The sequence below is a fragment of the Bombina bombina genome, chromosome 3 (genome assembly GCF_027579735.1).
Source record: "Bombina bombina isolate aBomBom1 chromosome 3, aBomBom1.pri, whole genome shotgun sequence".
NCBI classification, from domain to species: Eukaryota; Metazoa; Chordata; class Amphibia; order Anura; family Bombinatoridae; genus Bombina; species Bombina bombina.
This window is the reverse complement of record NC_069501.1, coordinates 201,559,481-201,578,837: the sequence shown is the minus strand read 5'-3', so window position 1 is coordinate 201,578,837 and position 19,357 is coordinate 201,559,481. Positions and strand designations below refer to the sequence as shown.

The 19,357-nt window shown below is 38.7% G+C and overlaps 1 pseudogene; it reads left to right on the top strand.

Annotated features, from left to right (window-relative positions):
• Positions 1-5,514: 5,514 nt before the first annotated feature.
• On the top strand, positions 5,515-16,113 carry LOC128652279 (kunitz-type protease inhibitor 1-like; annotated as a pseudogene).
• The last annotated feature ends 3,244 nt before the right edge of the window (positions 16,114-19,357 follow it).

The window sequence follows — 19,357 nt, the reverse complement described above, 5'->3', positions numbered from 1 at the left end:
TGGGGTAAGTTTAGCTTTAGTGTAGTGTAGTAGACAACCCCAAGTATTGATCTAGGCCCATTTTGGTATATTTCATGCCACCATTTCACCGCCAAATGCGATCAAATTAAAAAAAACGTAAAATTTTTCACAATTTTAGGTTTCTCACTGAAATAATTTACAAACAGCTTGTGCAATTATGGCACAAATGGTTGTAAATGCTTCTCTGGGATCCCCTTTGTTCAGAAATAGCAGACATATATGACTTTGGAGTTGCTTTTTGGTAATTAGAATGCTGCTAAATGGCGCTGCGCATCACACGTGTATTATGGCTAGCAGTGAAGGGGTTAATTAGGTAGCTTGTAGGGAGCTTGCAGGGTTAATTTTAGCTTTAGTGTAAAGATCAGCCTCCCACCTGAAACATCAGACCCCCTGATCCCTCCCAACATCTCTCTTCCCTCCCCTACCCCACAAATGTCCCCGCCATCTTAAGTACTGGCAGAAACTCTGCCAGTACTAAAATAAAAGGTATATTTGGGCTTTTTTGTGCATTTTTGTTAGCATATTTACATATGCTTCTGTGTAGGGATCCCCCTTAGCCCCCAACCTCACTGATCCCCCACTAAACAGCTCTCTAACCCTCCCCCTGACTTAATGTGCGCCATCTTGGGTACTGGCAGCTGTCTGCCAGTACCCAGTTTAGTGAAAAAAATGCTTTTTTTTAAATAAAAAATGTCCCTTTTCTGTAGTGTAGCTTTCCCCCCCCCAAGACCAACCCCCCACCCCTTCCAGATCCCTTAGATGGTTAGAAAAAAAAGTTTATTTAATTTTTTTTTTACTTTTACTTTTTTACTTTTCTGTAGTGTAGCGGTTCCCACCCGCTCCCGCCCCGTGCACGCGTCGCCCGCCACCCCCCGTGCGCGCCCCCGTCGGCTCCGCTTCGATCCCGCCCCCCTCCACCTTACGCAACTCACCGATGGCCGCCCACCCGCCTCCCAAGTCGGCTCCCACCCACCAACGATACCGGCCATCGATGTCCGGTGCAGAGAGGGCCACAGAGTGGCTCTCTCTGCATCGGATGGCCAGACAGTGTTATTGCAGGATGCCTCGATATCGAGGCATCGCTGCAATAACCGGAAAGCAGCTGGAAGCGAGCAGGATCGCTTCCAGCTGCTTTCCACACCGAGGACGTGCAGGGTACGTCCTTGGTCGTTAACTGACATCCTTTAGAGGACGTACCCTGCACGTCCTCGGGCGTTAAGGGGTTAAAGTTGAAATTAGTTAACTGGATTCAATGACCCATAAAGCATATTAGTTTAAATACATTATTTAAGGTAAGAAATGGTTTGCCTGAAATCTCTTTCAGTGACAACCAGTTTTAATAACAGGCAGCTTGAAGCGCAGTATCTATTTGCTAATTTCAATTAAAGATCTAGGAAGATTAAGATGTAAGACTTGAAACAATTAGCTTTATTTATCAACAAACACTAATATTTATGAACAAGTGCATACATTTATGTGTGGCACCATAACGTTTGACGTTTTTAATTATCTATCTTATGGGTGTTCTTAAAGGTATATATGTGTAAATTTCATCTTCTTGGATTGTGCTAATACAATAACTAGTTAATAGATGGCCAGTATTAATATTTATAAGTATAAATATAATGCACATAGCATAAAGCCTTAATAATGTAATGCATAAGTATCCTGAGGGTCTAATGTTGTGCTTGGAGACTTTGCCTGTAGCACCTGTCCAATCTTCTTTGTGTAATTCGCATCTCATATTTTTAAAAAAATACACAGACTTTATTTTCCATAACAAAACACCTGTACTGTCATTAAACTTCCCAACTCTTATTGCACTTTCTGTCTCCATTTCAGTACACTCTCTCCCAAGTATGCAACAAAGTAGATCCCAATATTGTTCTTTCTTTCTTTCTTTCTTTCTTTCGTCTTTCTTTCGTCTTTCTTTCCCTCGCTGTTCTCAAGTTCTGAAAATCAGTAAGTTAAGCTTTATTTTTATTACATTTGACATGACTTTCCACTGTAAAACGTCAGATATTTATGATTAGGACACAAATAAATCACTATTATATCCCACACAAAATATTTTTGTACGAGAAATAGGGGCCGCTGCTCCTTAACTCTTCCACTGCCTCTGAGGTTGCGGACATTAATCCGCTTGATCGTGTACGATCGGGTTGATTGACACCCCCTGCTAGTGGTCGATTGGCCACGAATCTGCAGGGGACAGCATTGCACAAGCAGTTCACCAGAACTGCTTGTGCAATGTTATATGCCGACAGCGTATGCTGTCGGCATTCAGAGATGTCTGGCAGAAATGATCAGCTGCAGGGATCATGTCCGCCAGACATTAATAAATTGGCCCCATAGGATTGTTCATTAACTCTTAGGGGCCGGTTTACTAACAGTCGGACGGACATGATCCGCTGTAGCGGATCATGTCCGTCTGACATTGCTGAATGCCGACAGCATACGCTGTTAGCATTTAAAGTTGCACAAGCAGTTTTGGCGAACTGTTTGTGCAATACTGCCTCCTGCAGATTCGTGGCCAATCGGCCAGTAGCAGGGGGCTGTCAATCAACCGCTGCTTCTTAACTCCTGTTTTTGGGGAGCCTAAAGGCTCACACGGAAACAGGTACATTAAGGGCTATTGGGCCCTTAATAAATTGGCCCCTTATTTTGTATCAACGCATCCAATTTCTTGTTAAAATTTGTAGGAAAGATCATTTGGGTAGAGAACCTATTTGTAAATCTTTTTTTTGTGTGTGCTTACAAATGTAACGAGCAGTTTTGTTCTGTATGTGATGTAAAAGAGCAATTAAAGTGATGAAAGCTCAGAATTTAAATGTTAAATATATATTAATACACACAAATGCAGAGATTACAAGTAAAGACCAAAGATATCAGTGCTATTGATCGCTAACACAGTGCAAGTTAAATCAATGGCGCTCTTATTCTTACACTCAGATAACATGTTGAAATTAAAAACTTATTGCAAGCAAAAAAGATTTCTATGGGGCGCACTACAATACCTTGTTTTGGGTTTTGCTTAATCACTAAAATGAAGGTACACTAAGCCAGATTTGCTAAAGTTGAAGGCGCATTAAGAAATAGTCAAAACACCAGAAAAATTACATCGAAACGAAAGGTCTCCACTCGCTGGGCTTGTATCAAGTGGAAATTTTATTCAATATGTGACATTTCAGGAAACAAAACACTCCCCTTTCTCAGTAAAATAAAATTTCAACTTGATACAAGCCCAGCGAGTGCGGACCTTTTGTTTCAATGTCATTTTTCTGCTCCTGTCATCCTGGCATATTGACTACAGGTGAGAGTGCAAATCTTTTGGATTAGTGTATATATATATATATATATATATATATATATATGTATATATATAATAGCAAGTGGTGAAGGATCCAAACGGATGGGTTCCGTATCCAGCAACAACTTCACACAGCACACAGCAGGAATATATAATCCGCTTAATGTGTAAATAACCAAACGTTTCAGCCCTCACATGGGCTTTTGTCAATGGTAAACATAAGCCAGGACAGACATAACACATACTGCTACCCTCCACCTTTAAATACCAACCTCCCTTAAGTCATAGCCAATCAGGACGCCCGAGCAGTACACACCCACAAGTAATGAGCAGCTGCAAACAGCTGTAGAGACAAGACACAACACCTGGGAACGGATCCGCCGGCTCAACCCCTAGCTTGTCATGCATAGACAAATGAGTCAAGCTCATTACTGTGTAAAGCAAGCACACATGTGAAATGTGGGCGGTACCACAACCGGCTAATACTGACAGGGGCCAATATGACAGCAGCCATAAACACCCTAAGCAATTAAAGTGTAAATAAAGAGAACATAGTTACAGGGGCTTAATTCAACATAATATAAATCTAGAAGTGCGGGTAGCACCCTCTATACTAATAGGTATCAAAGTGACAGACCCCCAAAGATTGATCTAACCCCAGCATATCAACAAACGATAGATGCAAGAACATAGTGTGTATAACATAATACATATCAACTATGCTAAGGGACCAATACCGGCCACTTTATTAGCAGGGAAGTTAGAAAAGATACATCATATAACAAACAGACATGGATGAAAATCTTCATCTGGTCTTATAGCAGCAGCCAAAGTCAATGTTTGTGTTTAGTCCACGGGGGTAACTGTGTCAAGGTTGAATATCCAACGTGCTTCCAGTTGTAGTAGTCTCTGTCCTCTGTCACCCCCCCTAAGAGCGGGGTACATGATCAATCAGGATGGTGTGAAGTGATGCAATTGAGTGTCCAGCATTGAGAAAATGACGTGCCACCGGCTGGTCCGAACATCCTTTGTCAAGAGCCTGCCGTATAGCAGACTTATGGTTAGCAAATCTTTCCCTGAAGGATGTCACCGTCTTTCCAATATAATACATGGAGCATGGGCAGATAATGGCATAAATGACAAAGTCAGACGTACATGTGAGCCTGTCGTTAAACTTAAACCGCTTGTTGGTGTGCGGGTGTTGGAATGAATTCCCAATGATGAGGCTATTGCATGTCACACAGTTGCCACACCTATAACATCCCGGCTTACCCTTGGGTAGCCAACCTTGTCTTGCATAACAATGCACGGGATCATTCAGTACTAGCAAATCTCGTAGATTGCTAGCCCTCTTGTACACCATCTGTGGTGTTGGTGCATCTGAAAATGGTAGGCTGGAATCCTTGGACAGCATCAGCCAATTTTTCTTGATGGTGGCACCCATTAGTTCAGACCCAGGAGTATAGGTGGTAAGGAAATTCAATCGATCACGGGTCTCAGTAGTAGGCTTCCTGGCGATCACAGCATCCTGTGTCCATTCGCTGGCTTTCTGACATTCTTGTTCAATCAAAGACAACGGATACCCCATTTGAGAAATATTTTGGACATCTATTCAAGTTGTGATACTTTGCGTATGTCATCCGTATTGTTGCGGACCACCCTCAGGAGCTGCGAGGAACTCACCCCATCTTTTTGGAACCTAGGATGAAAGCTGTTGTAATGGAGTGTAGAGTTCCTATCAGTCTCTTTCTTGTATAGGGTGGTATGTAGTGTACTTATAACCTCCGTATCAACTTTAAAAATCTCTAAGTCAAGGAAATGTATACAGTAAGTGCTTTGTTCCATTTTGAACCAAATAGTCGAGTCGAGTGTATTGAGATCATTCACCCATTCAGTCAGAGAGACAGGAGTACTACTCCAAATCAAAAACACATTGTCTATGTACCGACGATAAAATTTGAGTGGCAACTGTTTTGAAAAAATATATTGTTGCTCATACATAGCCATGTAAATGTTGGCGTAGGATGGGGCCATATTAGACCCCATCGCCGTGCCCATGGTTTGAAGGTAGAAAGACTCTTCAAAACGAAAAATTCTATAAGATGTAGTAGGAACTCAATAGGGGGGCCCACATAGTGGGTGTTGTTAATAAGGGCTTGTCTAATCTTGGCTATCCCATGTGCATGGGGAATGACCGTATACAAACTCACCACGTCCATGGTTACCAAAATGTAAGTGGGGTTAATATCCTCAATATTTCTCAACAAGTTAATCAATTCAAATGAATCTTTAAGATGTGCTTGGATATTCTGAACCACAGGCTGTAAATAAAAATCTACAAATTCAGCCAGCGGCTGTAATAATGACCCCTTTGCAGACACAATGGGTCTGCCAGGGGGTTTATCCAATGACTTGTGGATTTTGGGGAGCAAGTACAGAATCAGGCAAATCGGGTAATCCACAGTAAGGTAACCTAGTGCGTCCTCATCAATGACACTAGCTTGATTAGCCAATTAAGAAATTCATTAATCTCTTTTTTGTACATTCTAGTGGGATTCATGTGAAGTTTACGGTAGATAGTGGTATCAATTAATTGTCTCATAGCCTCAGTTTTATATTGGGAGTAATCCAAAATTATGGTGGCTCCTCCCTTATCCGCAGGCCTAATCACTATGCCACTGTCAGTCGACAGAGACTTAATAGCAAGTCTTTCAGCTTTAGTAAGATTACCCTATAACGTGGTAGGGACTGGTGTAACTCTGAGATGCTAGAAGTACAAATGTGGTGGAATGTTTTAATAGATGAGTGTGTATTGGGAGGTTCAAAGGTGCTTGCAGCCTTAAAAGGTTTACGTGCATACTCACCTTTATCCTTAAAAAAATCTCTAAGTTTAAGTTGTCTTTGAAAACGTCCCATATCCACACATATCAAATAGATCACACTTGGGGGTATGTAAAAAAGGATAAGCCTTTGTTGAGTACACTAATATTGTCAGTAGTAAGAGGGCGTGAACTGAGGTTATACACTATTGTTTCATTTTATTTTGATTCTTTCTTTTGGTGGCCCCTCCCCCTCCTGAGGCGTCTGCCTCTGGAGCCTGGGATAAAGGGGGCTTTTGAGAGGATCGAGTATTAACCCCACTAGCTATGGGGTTCTGTATGGTCTGAGTGTCCCCATCAGAGGAGTCACCCCTACTACTATCAACCGTGGAGAAATTGACCCTTCTGGTCTTGTTAAATGGTTGTTTCCTTCGTCCTACCCAGGGATTATTATCTCTGCCAAAGAGCCAACTATACACTTTTTTATCCCTGTAATCGTTCTCTACAGTTGTGATTTTTTTGTTTTTAAAAGCTAGCAGGTCATGTTTATATTTGTCGACTTGTGAACGTAATTTAGTAATCCAGTCAGTGGATGTATCTGTGGTCAAAATTCTCAAAAGTGTGTCCTTGACAGTTGCAATCTCTACTTTGGCAGTCTGCTTAAGTCTAGATACTTCCTCTATAACAAGAAGCATCTGGTCATGTTAACACTTGCTAAGTATACCACACCACCGCCTGCAAAACTCAATATTGTTGCGGCCTAATGAGGGGATGTTTCTTACCCTAAAGCCCCCATCTATCGTCGGTACATAGATGATGTGTTTTTGATTTGGAGTACTACTCCTGTCTCTCTGACTGAATGGGTGAATGATCTTAATACACTCGCTCGACTCGACTATTCGGTTCAAAATGAAACAAAGCACTGACTGTATACATTTCCTTGACTTTTCCTTGAGATATATATATATATATATATATATTTATAATATATATACAGGGAGTGCAGAATTATTAGGCAAGTTGTATTTTTGAGGATTAATTTTATTATTGAACAACAACCATGTTCTCAATGAACCCAAAAAACTCATTAATATCAAAGCTGAATTGTTTTGGAAGTAGTTTTTAGTTTGTTTTTAGTTATATTTTAGGGGGATATCTGTGTGTGCAGGTGACTATTACTGTGCATAATTATTAGGCAACTTAACAAAAAACAAATATATACCCATTTCAATTATTTATTTTTACCAGTGAAACCAATATAACATCTCAACATTCACAAATATACATTTCTGACATTCAAAAACAAAACAAAAACAAATCAGTGACCAATATAGCCACCTTTCTTTGCAAGGACACTCAAAAGCCTACCATCCATGGATTCTGTCAGTGTTTTGATCTGTTCACCATCAACATTGCGTGCAGCAGCAACCACAGCCTCCCAGACACTGTTCAGAGAGGTGTACTGTTTTCCCTCCTTGTAAATCTCACATTTGATGATGGACCACAGGTTCTCAATGGGGTTCAGATCAGGTGAACAAGGAGGCCATGTCATTAGATTTTCTTCTTTTATACCCTTTCTTGCCAGCCACGCTGTGGAGTACTTGGACGCGTGTGATGGAGCATTGTCCCTGCATGAAAATCATGTTTTTCTTGAAGGATGCAGACTTCTTCCTGTACCACTGCCTTGAAGAAGGTGTCTTCCAGGAAACTGGCAGTAGGACTGGGAGTCTGAGCTTGACTCCATCCTCAACCCGAAAAGGCCCCACTAGCTCATCTTTGATGATACCAGCCCAAACCAGTACTCCCACCTCCACCTTGCTGGCATCTGAGTCGGACTGGAGCTCTCTGCCCTTTACCAATCCAGCCACGGGCCCATCCATCTGGCCCATCAAGACTCACTCTCATTTCATCAGTCCATAAAACCTTAGAAAAATCAGTCTTGAGATATTTCTTGGCCCAGTCTTGACGTTTCAGCTTGTGTGTCTTGTTCAGTGGTGGTCGTCTTTCAGCCTTTCTTACCTTGGCCATGTCTCTGAGTATTGCACACCTTGTGCTTTTGGGCACTCCAGTGATGTTGCAGCTCTGAAATATGGCCAAACTGGTGGCAAGTGGCATCTTGGCAACTGCACGCTTGACTTTTCTCAGTTCATGGGCAGTTATTTTGCGCCTTGGTTTTTCCACACGCTTCTTGCGACCCTGTTGACTATTTTGAATGAAACGCTTGATTGTTCGATGATCACGCTTCAGAAGCTTTGCAATTTTAAGAGTGCTGCATCCCTCTGCAAGATATCTCACTATTTTTTACTTTTCTGAGCCTGTCAAGTCCTTCTTTTGACCCATTTTGCCAAAGGAAAGGAAGTTGCTTAATAATTATGCACACCTGACATAGGGTGTTGATGTCATTTAGACTCACACCCCTTTCTCATTACAGAGATGCACATCACCTAATATGCTTAATTGGTTGTAGGCTTTCAATCCTATACAGCTTGGAGTAAGACAACATGCATAAAGAGGATGATGTGGTCAAAATACTCATGTTGCCTAATAATTCTGCACTCCTTGTATATATATATATATATATATATATATATACACACAAAGTATATTTATAAAAAAAAAAAAACTTTTTTAATGAGTAAAGAACAAAACTATTTTAAACTATTTAAATTTAAAAAAAAAGAAAATGCTGTGATAGGTGATTTTATTACAAGACAGAGATTCATATTTGCATTATCGTTTTTTTATTACTCTATGCAGCTGTTAAAAGTACTGATGCACAGATAATAACATAAGACAATTCAAAACAGTGCTGAGAAAAATTTTACTGAGATAAGTACGCGAATGTGATGGATACTTTATTAAATTCTGGAATAAGGACCAATCAGAGAATCATAGTGTCCATAACGTGTCCAATATGCTCCCAACCTCCTCTTTCTTTTGCTGCTCAATGAGATAAGTTTACTGTTTACCTCTTCATGTCTTAATATTATTTATCATATTATTTTACATTTGTAATTTCTAATTTTTCCCTTTCACTTTAACTTATCATTTCCCCCTGTATATGTCACTATATCATTATCCTAAATATATATTTTTATTTTTTCCCCCTTTTACCTATTAATCAATTTTGAATTTTATTTATTTAAAAAAATGATTTCCCCTCTTAAATTGTTTTTACGTCACATTGCCAGTCTCCTTACTTTTTGTATTTGTTCTTGAGTGTTTCGGCCACTTCCACTGTTTTCTTTTCAATGCGCATCCATTGCAGGGCTATTTTATGCATCTTGCGCTATTGGACGCCTATTGTGACATCACTCTGCTTCTTTTCCTTATTCAAATCCTGCCTCACTACTTTCTTAAAACAACTTACAGCTAAGTTTACTACTTTGTTGGTGCCATATTCCTTCCATAGAGTTTCAGGGTAGTGGTGGTTTATATTTAAAACTCTAAAACGTTTCTCCCCTGAAGGTGTTACTTTTTTCTTATCTCGCAGAACTAAAACTTTTTCCTCTTCTATATCTTACCCTCTGAACCTACTCTCCTTGTTGTCAAAGTCTCAAATAATATGAATCCAGAATTGTTACTTTAAGACCTCTTTCCACTAACCAACTCCTCTTCTATGTTTCTCTCCTATGTTCCACTAACCAACTCATCATACTCCTGGTCTTTTTCTACTACTATAACTCAATGGGGTGAAATGGGTTTCCGCTCAGTTAGAGGTCTGTGACTTCTAAAGCATGTTTTTGTTTTTTTCTCTATTTTTATTGTTTTTTTTCTTGCACTTTTAATGTGGCGGGACTCGGCCACTAAGGGCTTGTACTCCTTTGGCTGTGTAGTAACAACCGCAGGACTCCCTTTACCTCCAGTTGGCATGTAACAGCTCACAACAGGACCTGGAGTGGTTTGGAGGGTTGCAACTCCTCTACTATGTTCCTCTCCTATGTCCCACTAACCAACTCCTGGCTGTTCTACTTCTATAGGCTCGATGGGTGAAATAGGTAGGAAGGACGCTGATATTGACATTTGTGTTTTCTATGCTCATGTAGTTAGAGGTTCTGTGGTTTCAGAAGCTTTTCTGAAAGCCGCTACGCTGCAACACATTTCAAATGCAGCAGACTGGTTTAGATTCTATTTTGAAACAGTTTTATTTCAGACCAATACCTCATCCAGCTAATAATTTATTCTTTTAGTTTGCTTTAAACTAGAAAAAAATATGAGTCTCTGGTCTTGTAATAAAATTCAGGTTATCCTAATTTTGTGACAGTATAATCTAGATTTTATTAAAGACATCCCTTTTTTAATGGCTAAATATAAATAATCTCTTATAACAGCTACAAACCAGCTATGAAGATCTCCTTAAAAATGGTTTTCCTTCCTTCACATACTCACCTTCAATCAAATCGTGAAGGTCTAAGGAGCTACCTTTCTACCTTTAAGAAATTTAATCTGCATTATCCATTGATTTGACAATTGATGAATAAAAATGTCTTTATTTTCTTCATTTTTTTCTTTAATTTTTTTATATGTTTTGTCCTATTTGAACTTTGCTCCTCCATGTTTAACGTTTGGTGAATCTCAGTGTAAGGCAAGAAAAAGGAGGCTGGTGGAGCGTATTGGACAGTTTATATACACTGTGATTTTTCCGATTGATCTCATTGGCTACTTATCTCAGTTCAATTTTCTCTTCACTGGTTTTGAATGCTTATTTTTTTTTCTTTGTTTATTAATTACTTAAAACAACGCATAGTGTAGTAAAAGAAAGATAATGCAAAATATTCGCCTTTGGGTTCTAAAGAAAATCTAGAGGTTATACTGTCACAAAGTTAGGATAATCGGTATATATGACAAGCTGTTTTGACTTCAGTTCAGTTTGACTGAATTTCGAAAATGCAATTGATTGTTTTTGACGACTATTTGGGTTTGGAATCATTACCGTTATTTCCATGGGTACAGCTAATATTGACATTTTAATATTTACAAAAATTTCACATTATAGGGTTTGAACAATTAAAATACATATCTTTCAATGTAAAAAGAACATACAGTACTTCTCCTGTATGACTAAAATACAGCATTTACTTGCCTGGCAGCTGTCCCTAACCTCAGTCATTAGTGCGTCTATATATATAATATATATATATATATATATATATATATATATATATATATATAAAGGCCCCTGGTAGTAGAACTTAAAAGTGAGAGCTACTTTGTTGAAAATAAATATATAAACACTTTTGAGTTTTTATGTCCTTTCCAGTTAAACAAATATCTTGCCATATTTTGTAATCACTTTTAAAAACACATTTATTTATTTCAATAATAAACATATATTTTACATTGTTTATTGTATATAAGTATAGTACTGTATGTACATATGTACAAAATATATATAGAGCACTGGGAAAAAAATAAGAAACCACTGAAAAATTATATTCTCTAGTTTTACTATTTTTCAGTATGTGTTTGAGTAAAATGAAAAGTTTTGGTTTATTCTATAATACCACTGACTAAACTTTTTTTTTTTTTTCATCTGAAACTCTCATAGAGGGACACAGACAAAGCATCACCTTTTTTGGATCATAGGAGTGAGAATATTAGGATTTAGTTTGATAAATCAATTAACTGGAGGATTATTTCTCAGACCCTGAAGCTAAGATCACACAACTATTTTGTTTTTCACTAATTTGGAAAATGGGTCTTAATATCAAATTCTGAAACTTATTGGGGAAGATATTTGTACGAATATTTGAATGTATGAGGAAGTTGAAAAATGTGGTCAGAAATAAAACCCGCATAATTGACTCTCCTTTTTAAATCAATTTGGAAAGATTCGCCTGTCTGTAACTGAGTGAGCACTAGAGAGATGGATCTGCAATTGTTGGTGGTAGCCGTCTGGGCAACACTGTGTATGTGTGAAGTGGCCTGGTCTCAGCCATTATTAAACGAAGCCTGTCTGGAGAGAACTTCACTAAGGGGAAAGCAGACTTTGCACTAGATCTCGATGACTCTGTGAAGACCGAGCCGCCTTCTTGGGATCAGCCGATTTACATAGTAGTACTGAATGTATCCAAGCTTGCTGCAACACCCCAGGTTGTAACCTGGCCCTGACGCAGGAGGGCCCCGGGAAGAGGAGGAGGATAGGATCGTCCTCCTGCTTCCTTATCAACTGTGTCTATGTACAGAATTCGCCTGTAAATTCGCCAGGAGAGGGGCTTTATCAACTATGTCACCAAAGACGTATACAAAAACTATGTGGCTCAGAGGGAGCATGCAGATGGTGAGGACCGGCCTCCAATAGCCAGGGCTGGTCCAGATGTGAATGTGCAGCCCAAGAAAGAGGTTATCTTGAGCGGAATTGATAGCTGGGACAAGGGGAGGGGATTAACCACTATGAATGGCATTTGCTGAATGGGAATCCCTCTGTAGTATGCAGGATGACGTGTCTGGCCAACCAGATTCTATTCGCCTGTCGGACCTTGAAGTGGGACAGTATGTGTTTCAGCTTGTTGTGTACGACACTGCTCAGCAGCATAGCTCAGCCACGGGTAACCGTGACTGTCCTGTCCGAGGAGCAAACAGAAGAACACTGTCTTGCGCCAAAGAAGGATGGGACGATGTAGAGGTTCCTTCACTCGGTGGTGGTACAATGCAGAAAATGAATCTGTAAGCAATTTACATATGGAGGTTGCAAAGCAAATAAAAATAACTACCTCAGGGAAGAAGAATGTAATCAAGCTTGTACCAAACATGCCAGGTCCTCCTGGTCCCCTTGGTAGGAGGACTGCAACCAGTGTGCAACGGGCAGTGCCTCGCTACCACTGTTTTCCAGTGCAGTGACGGCTGCTGTATTGAGGCTGGCCTGGAATGTGATGAGACTCCAGACTGCAAAACGATCATTCTGATGAGATTGCTTGTGAAAAATATGATAAAGGGTTTAAGAAGCTGCAGACACTGGACATTCCCAATAATAAAGCACGTTGTGTGGAATTTCCAGAAACTGGTGGCTGCCGTGCTAGCTTCACCCGTTGGTTCTATGATCTAGAAACCATGCAGTGTTTGAGTTTCACTTTTGGTGCTGCGGTGGAAATGAGAACAATTTTCATAGTCAAGAGGAATGTGTACAACTTTTGTCAAGGAGTTACACAGAATTATGTATTTGGGAGTGTTGGGAGTAGACTTGGCGGAAATGATTCTCTTGATGGAAGCACAGGCTCTGCACAGATAGCCATTGCAGTGTTCCTTGGAATCTGTATCCTGGTTGTCCTAGCAGTAATTGGATACTTTGTCATGAAGAAAAGGAAGAGCAACACCAACCGAGACGGCAGCCAATGCCTAACAGTTCCCCTATCTCCACCACTGAAGACACTGAGCACCTGGTGTTATAACCACACCACCAAACCGGGTGTGACCAGACCACCCACATCTAGAAGTGAATCTGCCAAAAGACTCTCACACTCTATTCTGCAGCCTAGTCTACAACAATCATGTCTAGGTTATGCCGTTAACCCCTTTTCTGCCAATAGAACCCCCCCCCAAAAAACACTTTCAAAAAGGAGTCACAATCTCTGGCAGGGAAGGGTTAAACTTGTCAAAGTGGATTTACATCCAAAAGTATGGTTTTTATTTTGTTTATTGTGAAGCAAATAACTTAAACGTTAAATTTACTGATGTTTTGTAGATCACTTTAGTAATATAAAGAGATATATTTCTGTATGTGATTTCATAGATGGGAATTATTCCTTGTAAGATGAACTGCTGGAGCAGTTCAAAAGACAATAGATGTTCTTTTTTTGGGGGGGGTTTAAATAAAATCTGTAATATTGCAGGTTTTCAGATGTTAATACAATTCAATGCACTGTTCTGGTTGGTGTTGAAGAGCTGAAAGGGGCATAAAGGAGCAGTGACAAAAAATGCTCTAATGCCTAGAACATTTTTATTATTGTGGGTATTACTTTATTATAACTGTGTTAACACCCCCTGCATAAGAGTAAAAAAAACTGCCAACTCATGTAATATGTGCACTAATGGTCCATTGCTGAACATGGCCACTGAGCCAATCAGAGCAACTTATGTGTATAGCTGCCAATTAGAAGCTGTGCTTAGCTCAGGATTGGAAGTGGGTTGGTGCTCCAGAGCTGGCTCTTTGGTAGGGTCCTCACACAGGCAGCAGCATGAAAACCACATACGGAGGAGGCTGACAGTCTATATCCAAAGCATAAGAAATCAAAGTCAACCTAGCTTCCTCAGTTAAGAAGGTACCTTCGATTCAAAACACTTGGCTCCAACAACATAGCAACGTTTTGGCTTAACCATGTCCTTAATTATGCTTATCCAAAAATAACCCCATATGCTGTTTTAAATAGTTTCAAAAAGTACCAAAATCACAACCATTACAGTACAACATCACCACATAGTGGTCATAAATGATATCACAATTCTATAATCTCCTATGTATTTACACAATATATTTGTATAAAACACCTTCTAGGAGAGACATCTATAATTTCTATACATCTAAAATAAGCCATTAAAGGAATTAAAATTACATAAAAACAAATGTTGATTAGCTTTAATATTTACAATGTCCATCAATCATCAACCAATAAAAACAAAACAGTCCTGTCAAATTCACAATGCATCCCCTTTGGAGCCATTAAATCTAAATAATAAATCCAATACATGACCTTATTTTTTTTTTTATCAAAGCCTCTCTATCGCCCCCTCTTTTTTAGGCATCTTTACGTCCTCAATAATTTAAAATCGCAAATCACTTATATTATGGCCCATTTTGAGGAAATGTGAAGCTATAGGAGCATCCATATTTTTGCAGCATGTGCTAGATTTGCACCCTGAAATTCTATTATGTACCAGCCTAGTAGTCTGACCTACATATATAATGTAACATTGACATTTAATAATGTAGACTACATGTTACATAGCGGATATTAAAATATATTGTTACCGTTGGTAGCAATCTCCTTTTAATCATTGAATTACAGTTGATACCACCTTTTTGTAGGGGTTAAATACACAGTTCTATTTAGGCAGTAGGGCAATAATAAGATACCGTAGCATATTACCGGTCCCTTATGTCCCTTTTAATCTAGCAATTTGCCTATGTTAAGTGTTTTCTTCCTGTTGGGAAAAGTGCATTGAACATTTCCTGTTTTAACTATGGTATGTTTAATAGCTTTACACCCAAATTTTAGTGCTGCTAATACATATTCATTTTTTTCTTTTTAACTGTATATTTTTGTTTGTATGTATATATATTTTCCCTTGTGTTTTTGCTGTTTATTGTTCAACTCTCATAGTGTTCTGAGGGCAAACAAGAAATACTTTTATGATATAATAAAATTAAGGGATAAAAAAATAAACTAAAAATATTTATTTTAATAGCAAAAAAAAAAAAAAAAAAAACCACTGATAACATCTCCCAATGTTATTTAGAGCATTTATTTGCACAAAATGATGACTGGTCAACATAACAATAAAGATGCAGTGTTTTTAGACCTCTAATGCAAAGAAAACACAGTACTTGTATGTTGATTGATTCATGCGTCCTTCACAAAGATAAATCTGCCCTATTCAAGGTCATCTTTTCTGCCCAATATTCACTTTGCCCAACACCTGTTCATCAAATGGTTATACCGAGACCTAGAGGGCCTAGAAGCCCCTGTGTCTCATACCCACTGTGAAATTTAGTTGAGTATCAGTGATAATTTGTGGGTGCTGGAATCAGGGAGATTTATCTTTGTGAAGGATGCAGAAATCAAGCCAATTGCAAGTTTATCCTGGAAGAAAACTTGCTTCCTTCTGCACTGACAATGTCACCAACTCAGAGAATTGTTTTTTTCTCAGCAAGCCAATGTTCCGTGCCACACAGCCAGGTCAATTAAGGTGTGGATGGAGAACCACCAGATCAAAGTCTGTCATAGCCAGCCCAATCTTCATATCTGAACCCCATTGAAATCCTCTATAATGTGATCAAGAGGAAGATAGATGGTCCCAAGCCATCACACAAAGCCGAGCTGCTTGAATTTTTGTGCCAGGAGGGGCATAAAGTCACCCAACAGCAATGTGAAAGCCTAGTGGAGAGCATACCAAGGGGCACGAAAGCTGGGATTTAATATCAGGGTTATTCCACCAAATATTGATATCTGAATTCTTACTAATTTAGAACATGAGTATTGAGTTGTTGAATATGAACTTGTTTTCTTTGCGTTATGCAGTCTGAAAACACTGCATCTTTTTTTGTTATTTTCCAAGATGTCATGTTCTGCAAATAAATGCACTAAATGACAAAAGTTTAATTTGGGAGAATGTTGTCAGTAGTTTATAGAGTAAAAAAATGTTTATTTTGCTCAAAAACACATACCTATAAATAGTAAAACCAGAGATAATTTGGCAGTTGTCTCTTAATTTTTTCCAGAGCTGTATCTATTAGGGTCAGATTACAAGTGGAGCATTGAGTTTTCACGGTCGTTTGTGCACAGGTATGATTACCATGTCTTCATAGCTGTGGTTAACTGTTTTGTGAAACAAAGAAGTACAAAACACATCAACCATTCATTACAATGTATGGTTAAACTCATACAAACACCATCTAATAAAAAAAATATCTTAAAAAACATATTTCACACAAAAGTTATAAGGACTCAAAAATATGTGGTCTCAGGGGTTAGAAAAAAAAAGGCAAGGGCTTTAACATTGAGATACATATATATAACAAGGTCTAAAGATGTATATGTATGTACAAACCAAATTCTTAAAAAGTTGGGACAGTATGGAAAATGCAAAAAAACAAAGCAAAAATAGTCATTTGAAAATTCAATTTAACCTGTACTGTATTGAAAACACAATATTAACACATTATTATTATGTTTTACTTTGTGAATTTAATGTATTTTTGAAAATATACACTCATTTTAATTTAGGGCTAATAGCAATGTGACAAGGTGCTGTGAAACAGATGAGGCAATAGTGTAATCATAGTATATAAGGAGCCTCCAAAAAAGGCCTAGTCCTCCAAAAGCAAGGATAGGTCGAGACTCGCCAATCTGCCAACAGATGCGTCAGCGAATAATCCTACACTTTGAGTACAACATCATTAGGATTTTGGGCATTTCACCTTCTATAGGGCACAATATTATTAAAAGATTCAAGGATTCCGGTCAAATCTTGGTGCATAAAAGGCAAGGCAGAAAACCACTTCTGAATGCGCGTGATCTACGAACCCTCAGACGTCACTATCTCAAAAGCTGTCAAGAGTCTGTAATGGATATTCTGACATGGACTCGGGAATACTTTGGTAAACCTTTGTCAGTCAACACCATTTACAGCTGCATCCACAGATGCAAGTTAAGGCTTTACTATGCAAAGCAGAAGCCATGAATCAACCCTGTCTAGAAGCACTGCTGACTTCTCTGGGCTCAGTCTCATCTGAGATAGACAATAGCACAGTGTTTTGTGGTCCGATGAGTCAACATTTCAAATAGCTTTTGGAAAAAACAGCCGTCATGTTTCCCGGGCCCAAGAGGAAAAGGACTATTCAAGCTGTTATCAGCTTCAGGGCCAAAATCCAGTGTCTGTCATGGTATAGGGGTGTGTAACTTGCACATCTGTGAGGGAACCATTAATGCAGAAAGATATGTATACATTTTTGAGCAGCATATGCTGCCATGCAGACGTCGTCTTTTCCAAGGATGTTCCTGCATTATCCAGCAGAATAAAGCCAAACCACATTCTGCCCAGATTACAAGCATATGGTTGATTAAGCAGAGAGTGCGGCCGCTAACATGGTCTGCCTCCAGTCCTGACCTGTCTCCAATTGAGAATGTGTGGTGCATTATGAAGCACACAATAAGATAACCAAGGCCCCTTAAGGTTGTGCAGCTGAAGACATGCATAATGAATGAATGGGGGAAAATTCTGCTTGCTAAACTTAACCAACAGGTGTCTTCAGTGGCCAACAGTTGACCGTCCCAACTTTTTTGGAGTGTGTTGCAATCATCAGATTTTAAAAGTGTGTATATATTAAAAAATACATTAAATTCACAAAGTAAAACATCAAATAATGTGTTAATAATGTGTTTTCAAAATAGTACAGGGTGAATTGAATTTTCAAATGACTCTTTTTGTTTGTTTTTTGCATTTTCCATACTGTCCCAACTTTTTTGGAATTGGGGTTGTATATAGCATATTTATGCAATATTCATTTTTAATAAAGGTTTTAACTATATATTTACTGTAAATATTTCACATTCCAATGTTATGCACATAGCATAATATGTTCTATGTATTTATAAATAGATATTACTATATATATCTGTACCTATATATACTGTATATATAATCATCTATATATATATATGAATATATATATATTTTACCAAAACACCATCATATATATGTAGAAATATTTATTTATGAATAAGTAGAACATATTATTTGAAGAACATCAGAATTTGAAATATTCATATTTTCATTTTGGGTTAGCGCAAATGAGAATATGCAATTGTGTTTGTGCGACAGTGGGGTTTTACTTTTTTTTTTACCTTTTTTTCTTCATTAACTTCTATGGGGAATACATGAATGCACACATGATATTTTAACATGGACTTTTTGCGCTCGTCGAGTAAGCGCAACCTGATGAGCACAAAAATCTTAATGCTAGCGCAATTAACGCTCAAGCAGCAGCATTAATTTGTGCTCCACCGAATATTTTTTTCATTTGTTTTATTATACTTTTATTCCAGTCCTAACACTTTACTTAAAGGTTAGCTAATCAAATGCCATATATGTAATGATTGCCATTAAAAAAGCATAGGTGTATCTTTCTAAAAATATACCCGCCGGTTATCGAGTACATCCTGCAGCTTTTATTAAATCTATTTACAGTTCTGACCAGATGACGAAACGTAGATCTGAACGATATCAAATTTGCGGAGTTCATGAACACTGTACCAAGATTTGGACTGCTGGAACCTTAGGCGGTGGCCTCACCACAAGGATTCAGCCCCCCACCCCCATACATGGGGTATTGCAGTTATGTTTAGACTGCCTTTTTCATTTCTGAGAGAATCATCACCCATAAGACGGTGCTACCTCAAGGGACTATTCTGCTATAACAACCACATCCACACACAAATGGAGGCCCTGGCAAGATGGGAGGCACGATTAAGCAGACTACAAGATCACAGCC